The sequence below is a fragment of the Canis lupus genome, chromosome 13 (genome assembly GCF_048164855.1).
Source record: "Canis lupus baileyi chromosome 13, mCanLup2.hap1, whole genome shotgun sequence".
NCBI classification, from domain to species: domain Eukaryota; kingdom Metazoa; phylum Chordata; class Mammalia; order Carnivora; family Canidae; genus Canis; species Canis lupus.
Window position 1 is genome coordinate 42400825 of NC_132850.1, and position 17216 is coordinate 42418040.

At 37.5% G+C, this 17216-nt stretch overlaps 1 long non-coding RNA gene across 13 annotated transcripts in view; it reads left to right on the forward strand.

Moving 5' to 3' along the window:
• Positions 1–17216, forward strand: part of LOC140602986 (uncharacterized) — a 118819-nt gene that overhangs the window by 38101 nt on the left and 63502 nt on the right. For 9 of the 13 annotated variants that reach the window (XR_012006006.1, XR_012006003.1, XR_012005998.1 and 6 more), the window contains one exon: positions 13616–13696. This is a non-coding gene — a long non-coding RNA (uncharacterized lncRNA). Of the gene's footprint in view, positions 1–566; positions 641–13615; positions 13697–14182; positions 14407–17216 lie in introns of all 13 variants that reach the window. The other 4 variants (XR_012006001.1, XR_012006004.1, XR_012006009.1 and 1 more) reach the window with 2 other exon arrangements.

Below are 17216 nucleotides of genomic sequence, written 5' to 3' on the forward strand. Positions count from 1 at the left end.
CTAGAATTGTTCAGCTCATACTCTGCCCAAAGAAATCTTTCCTTATCAGCCTGTCAGTACCTGGAATTTAAATAATACAGGTATTTGGATTTTAAAAATGAGTATAGATTGTCAACTATTGGGTGATAGTGACATTTTTTGAAGCTTCTGCATCCTAAGTGAAAGGAGTGCTACATTTATTGATTTGACAAATATATCAACAAATGTATAGTAGGAGAGACTAATGGAAGTCTCAAACTTGAACATTAACATAATGGAACTTTTGAGTTTCCCCAACCTGTTCCTGTTCCACCTGTAACCCATCTCAGTAAATTATCCTGCAGTTTACTTAGCTGGTTAATCCAGAAACCCAGGAGTTATCCTTACTTTCTTCCTTTCACCCCACATATTCCATTGCAATAGTGACCACTATGATTACTGACTCTATTTCCAAAAAAGATATGAAATACATTCACTTATTTCCATTATTGTTGTCAATAGTGTAATCCAGGCTGTCATTGTCTCTTGCCTGGATTTATATGAAAACTAGCAAATTGGTCTCACAATTTTCACTTTTGTTTCTTTAGACTACATTATCCACTCAGCAACCAAAGTCAAAACCTAAGTCTAGACACATTCTAAAAACAGAAGTTAAATCAAGGTATGTCAAACCCAATGTCTTCTCATTGCCCTTAGAATGAAATCTTAACTCCTCACTGTGGCCTGCAAGGCTCTGAATGATCCAACCTTGCCTATTTTGCAACTTCATTTTGCACCACTTTCTTCCTTACTCTATCTGGCTACACTGACATCTTTCTGTTTCTTGAATACACCTAATTATCTTGCTACATGGTCATTGTCCTTGCTGTTTCCTTTACTTGGAAACTCATTTTTAGAACTTTGCAGTGCTGGTTTCTTATCATTACAGGTCTCAGCTTGAATGTTGACCCTAAATGTGCTTTCTATGACCCTGTAACCCAATGTCCAAGATAGCTTCATCTCCACTTCCTCAAGCCCTAGTATTTTCTTTCTTGGCATCCTATTTGTTTCCCCCACAGCACTCCTTAAATAGTTGTTTGTGTATTTGGTTTTTGAGTTTCTCCCTTACTAGATGTGAGCATCATGAGGGTTGATTTAGTACTATATCTCCAGTGTCCGGCACAATGGCTAGAATGTAGTCAGTACTCAAAAGAATTTGTTGAACAGATGAACTTATTTAGTACCATCTATATATTAAGCCCTATGCAGTGATGGGAATACAGTAGCAAACAAGCAAGAGTGGTTTTTAATCTATAGCTCAATACTTAATGAGGGAGACAGTTATTAACTGTCACAAAATTAACAATTTAACTATAATTGTAATTGGAGCTACAGAAGGAGCACAAACAGGAGAAGTTGACTTTATTTTGTCCCAAGGAAGTGGTGTCTGAAATGTTTCCTAAGATCTAGGGGGAAGAAACAAGTGAAAAAGGGTGGGCAAGAACAGTCTTAGAAAAAGAATGAGATGTAAAGGACCCAGGGCAGGAAGAAGAGTGGGTTTTTTTTGAGACAGAAGCAGTCCTGGGAAGCCTTTGTGCTGATCTCAAAAAAGTTTTCTTCGGTCCCTTCGCTAGGTGTATCTGGTCTTAGGCATTCACAACTGGGCAGTTGCCTCACTCAGTGGCTCTTATAAATTCTCACAGACATACTGCCTTGTACAGAAGGCACAAAGAGATCATCTGCTCTAATTGGAAAGATTAAGTTGAGATATTTCTTCAGAATTTTAGGGAAACCCAGGAAAGGAAGTAGAATAGGTTTCTTTTCCACCTTAGTTTCTCTTCATTCTGACATGTATCAAAGGCAAAGGTATCTCTTCTCTAATTTATACTTATGAACTAAGAATTTAAATATATGACATTAAAATGATGAAAAGCAGAGTTCAGTCTGTTAAGTAAGTCAGGAGAGACTGGTGTGACCTCAAGAAGTCCCTGCTGCTCTTGACTCCATGGTGGTTCAGCTGTGAGATGCCGTAAAAGTGATTAGCCTTCTCTGGACTTTTGTGTTTCATTTGTTCAATGATACATTTAAATCTATTAAAGGAGGCCAGAAGTTAAACAGATTACTTATAATCACACAATGAAGTATCAGAATACAAAGCAATATTTAGAGATTTATCACAATGCAAAGTGAGTTTAGTAAAATAATAATTTATTACCTGGAACACATGTCTAAATTATTTGGTTTGGTAATTTTGTTAGAGGAGAAAAATGCTTTTTATCATAGTTTACAAAATACTATAAAAGAAAACCTGCACTTACAAAATAGAATGTATTGTGGGGTACCTAATTTTTAAATTGATTTATAACAAGATGCTATAAATAACCTATGTCATTAAATATGTTTAATATGCCTTATTATATTTTATCTATAATGCTTTATAGGAACACCTGTTGAGAGGCATTCCCAATTTATGCATTTTTGAAGAATCAGAGCATTCCATGAACATATCCTTGAACTCTGTAAACTTTAAAATATGAAATATTATTCAAAAAAGAATTCTAAATTATTTTTGAGGTGATATCTCATTGTGGTTAAGAATTTTAAACTTTATATTTTAAAAGCTCTATTCCTTTTTTTAAATGATTTTATTTATTTATTCATGAGAGACACAGAGAGAGAGAGGCAGAGACATAGGCAGAGGGAGAAGCAGGCTCCTTGCAGGCAGCCCGATGTGGGACTGATCCCAGGACCCTGGGATCATAACCTGAGCCGAAGGCAGATGCTCAACCACTGAACCATCCAGGCATCTTAAGAATTCTAAACTTTATTTATTTATTTTTAAAGATTTTATTTATTTATTCATGAGAGACACAGAGAGAGAGAGAGAGAGAGAAGTAAAGATACAGACAGAGGGAGAAGCAGGCTCCATGCAGGGAGCCCAACCTGGGACTCAATCTTGGGACCCCAGGATCACACCCTGGGCCAAAGGCAGGCACCAAACTGCTGAGCCACCCAGGGATCCCCAAGAATTCTAAACTTTAAATCATCTTTATTTATTTCAAGTTTGCTTATTTTTTGACATATGTACATTACTTTCATCTCTTTCAAACCTGACTCATGTCTTTCATTGTTAACTTTATTTTTGCAAATGGACCATTGAATCAAAGCACTAAGTTAACTGATGACAGTGGATTCTCCTGAATCTTGTTTTACCCTTAATTGTTAAAATGTGTCTTTGGTACAGTCAATGCAGTTTGCTCACGGTAGGCATAAAGAAGGCAGGATGTCTGTCTTTGCTGTTTCCTGGCTATTCATCTCATTTGGAAATAGTCTACTTCAAGTAGTTAAATCTATTCCTGGGGGATCTCCTTTCTTTATGTCTTATTTTTTCCTTTCTTTCTTCTTTTATTTTTTTCTATTACATCATACAAGTAATTTGACATGAGGAGACCTTAAAGGCAATGGTTTCCTGTGGCAATGGTGACTTCCCTATCACTGGAAGTGTTCATTTGGGCATAGATGTGAGCCATTGGAACCATTCTTTCATCAAAACCAAATATTTATTAAAACACCCCCTTTGCCAGGTACTGAGATACTCACTAGGAGTTCAGGGGTAGAAAGCCATGCTCCTGGGGCCCCTGGATGGCACAGTCAGTTAAGCATCCAACTCTTGGTTTTGGCTCAGGTTGTGATCTCAGGGTCTTGAGAATAAGCGATGCTAGTGTGGAGTCTGCTTAAGACTCTCTCCTTCTCCTTCTGCCCCTCCCTACTGCATGTTATCGCTCTCAAGCTAATAAATCTGAAAAAGAGAGAGAGAGAGAGAAAGTCATGCTCTTAACAAGGGTCCATTTTAGGTGTCAGACATACAGCTTTAAATCAAGTGCTGATTATTCTAATGGAAAATGGGGAATTCAACTATCAAACTATTGCATGGCCCAGAAGACATTTAAGAATATTGTGAAAATCTCAATGTTACCCAGGGCAATTTACACGTTTAATGCAATCCCTATCAAAATACCATGGACTTTCTTCAGAGAGTTAGAACAAATTATTTTAAGATTTGTGTGGAATAGCCAGAGGAATTTTGAAAAAGAAAACCACAGCTGGGGGCATCACAATGCCAGATTTCAGGTTGTACTACAAAGCTGTGGTCATGAAGACATTGTGGTACTGGCACAAAAACAGACACATAGATCATTGGAACAGAGTAGAGAATCCAGAAGTGGACCCTGAACTTTATAGTCAACTAATATCGATAAAGGAGGAAAGACTATCCACTGGAAAAAAGACAGTCTCTTCAATAAATGGTGCTGGGAAAATTGGACATCCACATGCAGAAGAATGAAACTAGACCACTCTCTTGCACTATACACAAAGATAAACTCAAAATGGATGAAAGATCTAAATGTGAGACAAGATTCCATCCAAATCCTAGAGGAGAACACAGGCAACACCCCTTTTGAACTCGGCCACAGTAACTTCTTGCAAGATACATCCATGAAGGCAGAAGAAACAAAAGCAAAAATGAACTATTGGGACTTCATCAAGATAAGAAGCTTTTGCACAGCAAAGGATACAGTCAACAAAACTAAAAGACAACCTACAGAATGGGAGAAGATATTTGCAAATGACATATCAGATAAAGGGCTAGTTTCCAAGATGTATAAAGAACTTATTAAACTCAACACCAAAGAAACAAACAATCCAATCATGAAATGGGCAAAAGACATGAAGAGAAATCTCACAGAGGAAGACATAGACATGGCCAACATGCACATGAGAAAATGCTCTGCATCACTTGCCATCAGGGAAATACAAATCAAAACCACAATGAGATACCACCTCACACCAGTGAGAATGGGGGAAATTAACAAGACAGGAAACCACAAATGTTGGAGAGGATGCGGAGAAAAGGGAACCCTCTTACACTGTTGGTGGGAATGTGAACTGGTGCAGCCACTCTGGAAAACTGTGTGTAGGTTCCTCAAAGAGTTAAAAATAGACCTGCCCTATGACCCAGCAATTGCACTGCTGGAGATTTACCCCAAAGATACAGATGGAATGAAATGCCGGGACACCTGCACCCCGATGTTTATAGCAGCAATGTCCACAATAGCCAAACTGTGGAAGGAGTCTCGGTGTCCATCGAAAGATGAATGGATAAAGAACCTGTGGTTTATGTATACAATGGAATATTACTCAGCCATTAGAAATGACAAATACCCACCATTTGCTTCAATGTAGATGGAACTGGAGGGTATTATGCTGAGTGAAATAAGTCAATCAGAGAAGGACAAACATTATATGTTCTCATTCATTTGGGGAATATAAATAATAGTGAAAGGGAATAGAAGGGAAGGGAGAAGAAATGGGTAGGAAATATTAGAAAGGGAGACAGAACATGAGAGACTCCTAACTCTGGGAAACGAACTAGGGGTGGTGGAAGGGGAGGACGTCAGGGGATGGGGGGTGAATGGGTGACGGGCACTGAGGGGGGCACTTGACGGGATGAGCACTGGGTGTTAATCTGTATGTTGGCAGTTTGAACACCAATAAAAAATAAATTTATTATTAAAAAAAAGAATATTGTCTAATTCCTGAGAGTCTAAAAATTCATCTGCAAGCTTGCTAGAGGGATTATTAAAGATGGAAAATAAGAATGGTCTTCAAGTCCAGATGAACTTGGATTAGAAATCTGACTATACCACCTTTAAAGCTCAGTTAGCTTTTTTTTTTTTTTTTTATCTTTAAAAAGCAAATATTTTGAAGAGGGCTAGATGGGATAATACATAGAAAGCCCCAGTACCTGTTAGGTATGGTATAGTAGAGATGTGTTTATGAAATTGGAGATTGGATTTAAACAAATATTTCAGGGTCTTTTCCTTTTTTCCTCTCTCAATATGTATGTTGGGGCGATGGAGTGGAGAGGAGGTTTTATATTAAGCAAAAAGGGAAGAAAAATGTGAAGATCTAGGGAACACTATAATGAACTGTGACAATGTACTGTGTGTCCTGAGCCAGTTCTGAAGGCAGTGAGCCTCAGTAGAGCATCCTTTATGCACCCAAAGAAGATAATGATATTCAGTATGTCCAAGTGTTTGTGCCCGGTGACAGTTTTATCATCCGTTTCTGTTAGCAACCTCAGAGAACCTGGAAAAATTAATCTTAGTGTGCTTTATTTTAGAGAGAAAAGTTTTTAAAAATATATTTTATTGCTTTATTTATTATTTCTCATTATGGAAAGAACAGTGCATTCCTGACCTCATTAGCAGCTGGCTCTTTGTGAGGCACTTTAGTAACAATAATAACCAGTTTTGGAGGTGCCTGGGTGGCTCAGTCAGTTAATCATCTGCCTTCAACTCAGGTCATGATCCCAGAGTCCTGGGCTTGAGCCCCCCACATCAGGCTCCCTGCTGGGTGGGAGTCTGTTTCTCCCTGTCCCTCTGCCAGTCCCCCTGCTTGTGCTCTCTCTCTCTCTCAAGTAAATAAATAAATAAATAAATAAATAAATAAATAAATAAATATTTAAAAATATATAACTAGTTTTGTCAGATTGTACAAATTACAAATGTTTCCACAATGGGTGATCTCATCTTTGTGAATCCCATTTTACAGATGAGGACATCGAATCTCAGAAATGACTTGTCTGAAGTCATGTAGTTGGTATGTGTTATAGTAGAAACTTGAACTCTGGTCTCTCCTATCATATTGCACATAAATGGGCTATGCCTCAGATTAGGTCAGAATTTTCAATGAAAATAAAATTAAAATTGGATTAATATCTGTCATTATATTTTATTTCAGTCTTAAATATGAGTAGATAATCTTATAAAAGCTTTTATATTATCATTTAATTTACCCCTGCTGATCAATTTATATTCTACTCAATTTTTATATTCTATTAAATGTGGTGTCACTGAAAACTTATGGAGTATAATGAGTTGATTAGATTGGACAAACAAATCCCTTAAAATACACACACACACACTCCCCGAGGCATTTATTTAAACATAAGACCTGTATGCCATAATTAATTTAAGCAACTAATACTTGCTTGTTATGTTATTAGTAAGCTACTTTCAAATACTCCAATATAAATGGTGTGATGTAAATTAACTTTAATTTATACTATAAGGATGGTCAGTTACAGTAATGTGCTGGCAACACAGCTCTGGGAAGGATAGTCCTGATTTGTATTACTTGCTGATTTCTGTTTTGAAACTCTTCTCACCATGGCCAGTTTCAGCAAGCAACCAGTGTGAGGTCACGGAATGCAGTGTTGGGAAGAGATGTGCACTATTGACTCATAGCCAGCACAAGCCAGCTGTAGCACACACACTGTGACCTTGCAGTTGTCTACTCAGGGATCCAGATCCAGAACACTTCAAATGTTGCTATTTAAAACTGCACCAGAGGGTTTGGTGATAAGTGCAAGGGATGTTGGACATAACTTCTAGGGTGTAAGTGAATGATGGTGTGCAAAGTACATATTGGGCTAAAAGAAGATTGTATAGACATCTCTGTCCTTGAAGGAACAAAATTGAAGAATCCAACAAAACCCAGAAGCCTAACATCTTTAGATTATATGTTTTACGTCTAGAATTTTGATTCTGTGTCTCTATTTAATCAACACTGTGTCACCTGAGCTAATTAGAGTTTTGCTAATTTTTGTACTCAACTATTATTGTAAAGCTTGTTGGTGTGCCTGAAAAGCAGAAAGCAGGGACTTCCCCAAGCCCATGGGAATAGTTTGTATGACAATTTTGAAGCTTGCCTAGTCATAAATATTTCTATGTGGCAGAATTTGGTCTGAGATTTACTTTCACTATGCTTACCACCTAATGGTGAGGTAGAGAAAGAGATCATAGCTTCTACTTATCTCATATCATATTACCAAATACTGAGGCAATAAATATTTACCAAGAGAATCTGATAATTTTAGGGCCAACTTGGCATATATCAATTTTCAATGACACAAATGTGTACTATGTTTGGGGCATTGTAGCATGATAAAGTCCCTGTCTGCAGAAAGCTTTTAGGTTGATTGTATCATGAACAATTTCAAAATGCAATGTTACCATTTGCATTTGTAAGGAATGAAAACAAATCAGATGCCAAGATCACACATACCCGCAAAGAATGGTTTATTCATAATACTGGGGTTGAAGGTGAATATACAGATCCTTTCACTCTCTATCAGATAGCAAGGCCTTAAATAGAAACTAACAAAAGTGTGTAGGTAACATTTAACTGTAGTGATTACGTGGCACCTTGGTATAATGGGTTTAAAATATGGCCTCCAAGTTTCTGACCTTCCTTCCTTCTAGATGTGGGAGGTCTGTGTCCCTTCTCCTTGAGTCATTATGGATTGTGATTGCTTGACCAATAGAATATGACAGAAATATTGCTGTGCCAGTTTCTTAAAATATGAGTTTGGGAACTGGCACTGGATCTGGTAAGAAATAGGACCAGATTTCAAGAAATTGCTTGCAATCTTTGTAGAATGAGGTAAAAGGCTCATTCTAATAGTGAGCTACCTACTGGAGGAACGTAGAAACATGACCCCCACATACTACTCAATAACCAAATGATGTATCATCTTTGGCACACCAGTGAGCATTCTATCAGCCATGGCTACTTTGAAAGGATTGAGCTTCAAGTAGAAAACTCTAAGGGAACTAGATCTAAGACTTGATGGTATTTATATGTACTGCGGTGGGGGGATGTCAACAGGATATAGGAGCCCATCAATCTAAAAGGATTAAACTCAAGTCCAGATTCCCATCCCCGCCTCTGTTCTACTCATAGCCTTCCTCATTTCAGTGAAATGGAAACTCCATTCTTATTATTGGTCAGGTGAAGTCACCCTTGATGACTCCTCTTCCTCTCACATGCCCCATCTGACCCCTTGGGAAAACCTGTTGATTCTACTTTTTTTTTTTAATTTTTATTTATTTATGATAGTCACACAGATTGAGAGAGAGAGAGGCAGAGACACAGGCAGAGAGAGAAGCAGGCTCCAAGCACCGGGAGCCCGACGTGGGATTCGATCCTGGGTCTCCAGGATTGCGCCCTGGGCCAAAGGCAGGCGCCAAACTGCTGCGCCACCCAGGGATCCCTGTTGATTCTACTTTTGAAATATATCCAGAGTGGGATCCCTCTTCACCATCCCCATTGTCTCCACCCTGGTCCACATGTCCACTATCTCTTACCTAGATTATTGGAGTAGTTTCCCAGTGGCTCTCTGCTCCTACCTTTGAAACCCTACCTCCTTTTTATTTATGGTCAACACAGCAACTGGCGTGAGTCTGTTGAAAGGGCTAGGTGGATGCCGAAGTGTAATTGATGAACAATAAACTGCACAAATTTTAAATGTACAATTTGAGAAATTTTGACACACTTATGAACCCATAAACCATTGCCATAATCCAAGTAGTAAACATATCCATCACAGGCTATAAGTTCCCTGTTGTCTTTGGTAAGCTTTTTTTCACCCCCATCTACCCCAGTCCCCAGACAACTATTGAGCTAGCTGTTTTCTGTTACTACAGATTAGTTTGCATTTTTCATAATTTTATATAAATGGAATCACAGAGTACAAATTTCTTTTCTGGCTTCTTCCACTCAGCATAACTATTTTGAGATACAGCCACATATCAATAGTTCATTTCTCTTAGTTGCTGAAGAGTCGACCATTGTATGGTTATGCTGCAATCTGTTTATCCATTCACCTGTGGATGGAAATTTGGGTTGTTTTAGTTTTTGGCTATTATAAATAAATCTGTTATGACCATTCACGTATAAATCCATGTATGAACATATGATTTCGCTTTTCTTGAGTATATACATAGGATGGAATGGCTGCGTCATGTGGTAGTTGTACATTTGACACTTCAAGAAGCTTTTCCAAAGTTGTTGCACCATTTTCTTCTCTCCACTAGCCTGTGAGAGTTCTAGTTCCTCCAAAACTTCACCAACATTTTGAATGATGAATTAAAAAACTTTTAGCCATTCTAAGAAGCAAATAGTGGTATCTCATTGTAGTTTAAATTTGCATTTTTCCAAACAACTAATGGGTGTAAAAATCTTTTCATGTGCTTATCTGCCATCTATATGTCTTCTTTGGTGAATGTCCCAATTTCTTATCCATTTTTTATTATTGAGTGTTAAGAATTTTTTAAAGAATTTAAAAAAAATAGATTTGTAATAGAATCTCTTCATTGGATATATAATTTATAAATATTTTCTCTCAGTCAGTGGTTTATATTTTCATCCTCTTAACGTTTAGTATGTTCTTACAGAGTTTTAACACAGGTGAGTTATTTTACAAACTGTTTTTTGTTTAAAGAGGATCATAGGTAGATCTGGGAAGAAAAAAGTAATAGCAAACAATTCAATGGTTTGATGTTGAATGCTTTTTTTGCATGATTTTCTTTAGTTGGCATGTACTGAGTGACCTTTCTTTATAAAGCATTGTAGTGTAATAAGCATTGTGGTAAGTAATGTTTAAACTTGAATTCTGGGCCCAAAGCAAACTTTTAAAAACAGTTTCCAGTTTAGGGGTGCCTGAGTGGCTCAGTTGGTTAAACACCTGGCCCTTGGTTTTGGCTCAGGTCATGATCTCAGGGTACTGTGATTGCACTCCCTGTGGGGCTCTCTGCTCAGTGGGGAATCTGCTTGGGATTCTTTCCCTCTGCCCCTCCCCCCACTTTCAGATAAATAAATCTTAAAAGAAAAAGTCTCCAGTTTAAAGAAGACCTTATTCTCATGGTTCTCACTGTATTGTGTCTGGTCTGCAGTCTAAGCCAAAACATCCATGCATGCTATCTGTATTTCTATGCTTATGTTGTCATCTGTATCTATAACTATTTTTATTTCTATATATGTATGTATGACTTGCAAAAAAAATCCAACTTGCATTCACATTCAGCTCATGTCTTTGGTCAGATGTAACCATTGGGAATACTGTTATGAACTCAGAAGTAAACTGAATGATAATATAATACATGTCACAAAACCCATGTACTTTAGTCCACAGTAAAAACATGAATCTTCTCTCAGTCCTTTATCCAGACATTTATAAAGCAAGATAGATTATAACCAATGAGGCCACATTGACAGCATGTGGAATAACAGTTTACAATGGTGGGAAGAGAGAGATAAAATACAGATCCAACAACTACAATGCACAGAAGTCTGTATTTATTTTATATAGCTACAGAAAGCCTTATAAGCATGAATTCTCTGGAGGACCTTGAGTCATCAAAAGTTTATAATAATTTATTTCAGAAATGGTTGAAATAAATTATAACTTAAAGGAATAAAGTTTTGAGGAACATATAATTAAATTCTTGATTAATATAAAAGAATTTATGTTATGAAAGGATCTGAGGCTATAAAAAGTGTAAGACTTATAAAAGAATGGCATCAGAAAGCTGAATGGAGTTAGTGTGGAGAGTTTATCTTCAAAATGCTTCCGCTTTAAATGTTCTAAGTACAGAATAGAAAGATACGGTTAATTGGAGGGAGAAAGTAATACCTATTGAATGGAATTCTGCACGGTGGCAATAATGGAAAAGGGATATTCTTATTCAACGAGTTATTAAGCCTCATAATATCAAAATTTTATCTAACATTTGAAATATTTGATTTAGAAAATTAAGAACAGGTAGGATCTGAAGGAAGGAAGTTTATTTTCTCTGTTGGAGTTTTTCAGGATTTAAAAGCATAACTTTAGGGCAGCCCAGGTGGCTCAGCAGTTTAGCGCCATGTTCAGCCCAGGGCCTGATCCTAGAGACCTGGGATGGAGTCTCATGTCAGGCTCCCTGCATGGAGCCTGCTTCTCCCTCTGCCTGTGTCTCTGCCTCTCTCTCTCTGTGTGTGTGTCTCTCATGAATAAATAAATAAAATCTTAAAAAAATTTAAAAAATAAATAAAAGCATAACTTTAGAAACAGCCCAATCTAAGATTGGGTCATGGCATGATCTCTGACTTGGCTTCCAGAAACCCTAGGATCCTCATCTGCAAAATGGAGCTAGAAATCCCCACCTCACAGGAAAATGGTGGAGATGACATGGAATGCAAGCTTAGTACCGTACCTGGCCCAAGGTTTCAGACACTCAATAACTATTAAGTATTACAGTTATCGTTCTTGTTTCTTAAGGCAGATGTCTGAAAGTGAGGAAGCCCTGGAAAATTCAAAGAACATCAGTTGTCGGTCCTATAATTTGGTATTGAGGATTGAAATCAGGTTTCATTTTCATCTGTTTTTGTTCCTTTGATTTTAATACCAAACTTAAGCCCCCAGAAAAAACTAACTACTTTTTGGGGGTGTCCCCTGATGCTTTGTGGGCTCCACCTGGGTTTCAGCCATTATTCTAGCTACTCGACAGATGAGGAGGTCCCTGAGGTTAAGTGTTCTACACAACGATACCCAGGTCAAAGGCAGAGTTAAAGTATGCCCCGGGTCGCATAACTCATTCCCTGTTCAAGAATCTTCCCTAATCCCTGGTGCCATTTGGGAATGGTTTCAAAGGCATTCCAATTGCAGAATCATGCCAGTGCACTGGTTATCAATTATTTTGTTGATCCCTTAGCAAATCCTCAAACTGATTTTTCTGCCCTCCTGGGACACAAATCACAAAGCTGACCTTAACTGCTTTGGCATCCCCCTCTACTCCCAAGGCACACAAAAGAGCAATGCGGGGCTAGTGATTTATTGTTTTCCCACGCAGGTCACCCTCAAGCCCAGACAGATAGAGAAGATCTGTCTTTAATGAGAGAAATGTACCATTACTTGGTCATAAATTCAACTTAATCGTAATTTTAGTAGGGCAGCTTGCCCAGGCTTTGTAGAAACACAAATCAAAAATCCCAAATTCCAGGCATATCCTCCTAGAAACTCTTTTGGCAACTCCATTCCCCTTGCTTTTTAAGGAAATCCATTTCCCTAGTTATAGTCCCTAGTTGCTTAGGGTAGATTTGCACAAAGTCTAAAATCACTGTGGCAGCAGAGAGGGGAGTGGGTGGCATGCTGCTCAAATTATTTTTGCCAAGTGTTAGGCCCTGACTTCAGTCGTCAAGGAGGCACAAATGAACTGACACACAGATTCAGTATACAGCCCAGGAAAAGTAGTTTGCAGTAAGAATATTCAGACAATTCTAAGGAAAAGTTTTATTTTTTTTTCCAAATCCTTATGTCCTTGGTCAGTTCTAAACTGACTAATACTAGTCCTTACCACTCTTGGATTGCAGAACATGTTTTTATCCACAGACTTGGCTTAATTTGAGTTGCTGGGTTAGAAGTGTATAATAGAGTATTTTCATGCATAATGCTATAGACACCTTGCCACACTCTTAGAGGTGTCGACTTGAATGTACCCTCTTACCTTGTATCATATCCTGTGCTTACCTCCACTGTAACACCTTGCAGCTCCTATTGTGTTTAATTATTCATATATGTTGTCTTCCACTCATCTGTGTCATCCCAGGCGTAGGATCATATCTGAGTATGTTCCCCTAGTTTCTATACTCTAAACAGATAGTCAACATTTGTTGAGTGAGCAAAAGTATGAATGAAGGAAGTTTCTGCCTTTCCAGTACGATCTGACTTTTAAGTTAGGGAGCCTGGTAAACAGCCATTTTTTTCTATTTTCAGGATGATATGCTTGGCAAGGTGAGACAGTGCTCTGAAAGACAGTGGAGAAAGAACAGGACTGAGGACAACTGCCTCCCACAGGTAGGGTAACTGGAGTCCGTTAAAAATATTACTTCATTAATTTAAGCAAATATGTATAGATTGCCAACATATCTAAAGCATGTGTGCCAGCCACAAAGAACATTCAAGGTGACTAGAAATCAAAGAGCTTATAATCTTTAATTCTAAAATCTAATGTATAATGTTATCATAATTTTTTTTTTCCAATAGCATAGCTCTATCCAGAGAAAAGACATGGAATTCTAGTGTTCTTCTTCCGATTTGGTTTTGTAGGTGGGTCTACTGACACTCCTCCCTTCATTTGTAGAGGGGAGTTTAACTGGCAATTTATTTGTGTTGCTATTCATTCATCTAGGATATGGGAAGGTCAGGATTAGAGCAGGAAAAGGCCTGGAATTCTCATGGAATGGCATGTTTGAATCCTTATAATTCTCTAGGAAGAGTGATGGACAGCTATCATTTGTATACCTTCTATTTACATGATGTTAATTTACATTTACATCTCAGTAAAACTGGAAAAAAAGGAATTCAGAAATAATGACAAAAAGGCAGTGGCTCTCAAGCTTGGGCAAGCATCAGAATCACCAGGAAGCCTTATTAAGACACGGATTGCTGGGCTCCACCTCCAAAGCTTCCAAGTCAGTGGTTCTGGGTTAGGATTCCAGAAGTTGTATTTCTAAAAAGTCCCCAAGCAGTGCCGATGATACTGGTCCAACACCAGCTGATCTAAGGTAACCCATGATACTTATCCTCTACCATATCTTGCTCTGCCATTCTCTCATGTAACCCCATACAGTGATTATATTTTTATGGTTTCATCAGGGTAGCCTTGGACTGGGGTGAAAGAAAATCAGTTTGAATTATTTTTTAGCCATTTCTTAGTGACCCAGGACATGTATGTTTTATGTCAGGTATTTTCCTTTTGCCCATTTAGTCTGTGTACTTATAAACTGCCTCTTCTGCCATTAGTTGGAAACAAAAACGATGATAATATCAATGAAAGCAACACGTAAACCTACTGTTAGCAAAGACATATATACATGTGAAATATTTTACTTACACCATTGACCTTGTGTGAATAACTACCTGAAATGATGAATTTAATATTAGCTCTTGGATTCTTTCTTCTTTCCTTCATGTGCTCTGACTAGGAAAATAATTGTAGCTTCAGTCTAAATGGGGAAATATCAGCCAGGTCTTTCTGTCTTCTAGATAGTTCCTGTAGTCCAGCCAAACTATCTGGCTTTCTGATTAGACAGTTTCTATAAAGGGAAAAATTTTTTTCCTCAAGAATCTTTTTTAGTTATTTTCCCATCTCATGATGAAAGGCTTATCTAAAAGCCCAAACTTCATTCAGGATTCCTCCCCATTCTTTGTCATCACCCGTCCTTCCCTGACCCAACTCACCCCTCAGACAGCCAGGGATTTAAAAATATGTTGGAAGATTTTAATGGTGTCTGCAGAGTAGAATTATATTCTTCTGTAATGTGGCATTCGGACACCGAGCAGAAAGATAGCACAGTCTGTCTAGCTCTTTGTAATTAGTTTCATGATACTGTTTTAATTATGGCACAGCTTAATCACTGACTATGCACAAATTATACCACATAGTTAAAATAATTATGGGGATTTGATAAGATAATTATTTGAATTCATATAATGCTTCTTTTCCAATGGGCTCCACACTTTAAAAGGAAAGAGAGTAAAGAAGCAGAGCCCATTGATGCTAGTATTTGTCATTTTCTATACCTTGTCAGGGCTGGCCAGGGGAATATCGTTCCTTTATTTCAGAGCCTCTTGTACCTGCCCAAGGAAACATTTTATCCAGTACTCAAAGATTCTGAAGATAGTGAGAAATGATATGAACCTTGTTTGCCAGCTAATACTTAATACAGACTACATACTTAGTACCCTATACAAGCCTGTGTGGATGCATTAGTTCTAAATACAATGCTTTGTTTACATAACTGAGGGCTGCCATCTTCATAAGCAATTCTTTACTTTCAGGAGAGTACAGTCTGATCATAGATCTTTCTTAAAACTACTCTGCAATTTGTATGGTTTATTGAACATTCGTTCATTCATTCATTCACAGTAACATGCCTACTATGTGCCAAGTGCTATTCTAAACCCTAACAGTAAATAAGTTAAGCAAAATTCCTACCCTCATGGCACTGATGTAGGGGACATTCCAGACATAAGGGGAACTGACAGGGAACAAACAATGAAATAATGACTTCAGTTATGATTAGTCCTATGAGTAAAATAAATCAGGGCTGGGGAATAGAGAGTGTCTAGAGTGGGGAAATTTTAGATAGATCAGGAACTATCTTTTTAAGAAGATGACATTTGAACAGAGTCCTGATGATAAGGAGAAATTAAACATGTGAAGAGTAGGGGAAAAGGAATTTAGGCAGAAGGAAGAATAAGTGCAAGGGGCTGAGTCTATATTGAGCTTAGTGGCTCTGGGAACAGCAGGCAGAGTAGAGGGGCTGGAGCAGAATGAGTAGAGGGGAGAGATTTGGGGGCTGAGGCAGAGGCCAGGTCAGAGGGCTATGCCCCCTGACTGTAGGATTGGATTTAAAGGTGATAGGATGTCTTAGAAGGTTTATATTGCCTGATTCACAATTTCAATTTTTGATTTCTAATCTGACTGAAGAGATTAGATTTATGAGCAAGAATTGAGATGAGAAAGACTAAAGGATATAAGACCTTTTTGTAGACATTTGAGTTTGCGATAGTATCACACATCCAAGTGAAGCGTCTAATATAAATCTGGAACTCAAAGGATAGGTCCAAATGGGAGAGATGTATGTGGGAGTCCTTCTGTATACACATAATATATGTATACAGAAGCTGGATCTACCTAAGCTGGATCCAAGGTGAGTGGAGAAATGAGGTAATGCATAGGATATATATATATCCTATATATATATATATATATATATATATATATATAGGATATATAGGATATACGTATATCCTATATATATATATATATCTCCATATCATTGCTCTATCCTAAAAGATATTTTTAAAAAAATGTTATTTTTTAAAAAACTTGAGTATAGTTGACACACACAATGTTACATTAGCTTTAGGTGTGCAAAACAGAGATTCAACAAGTTTATATGTTGTGTTATGCTCTTTTATGATGCGTGTAATGAATAGGAAGTAACAGAGTATGACTTTAATGCATTTTTTGTTTCTTTGTTTAGTAGAAAATAGCAGAATTTAGATATTCAAATAAATCTTACTCTTCAAAGGAGCCATTTGAGAGGGCTAGCCAATTGGCCTAATAATACTGCCATTGCTTAGAACTTTCTTAGAATGATTGGGACTCGCTTTTAGATTTGCTTATGCTCCATAAGAAAGTCAGTCTTTTTCATAAAATTTTATTTTTGTTTAAAAATAGAACTGGATTAAAAATTAACCTGCTATCGTACTTGTAATGGTTTAAAAAAATAAAACCAAATAATTCACCATAGGGAGATGAATTGACATCATTGATGATTTTAAAATGAATTTGTCACTTGCTTTG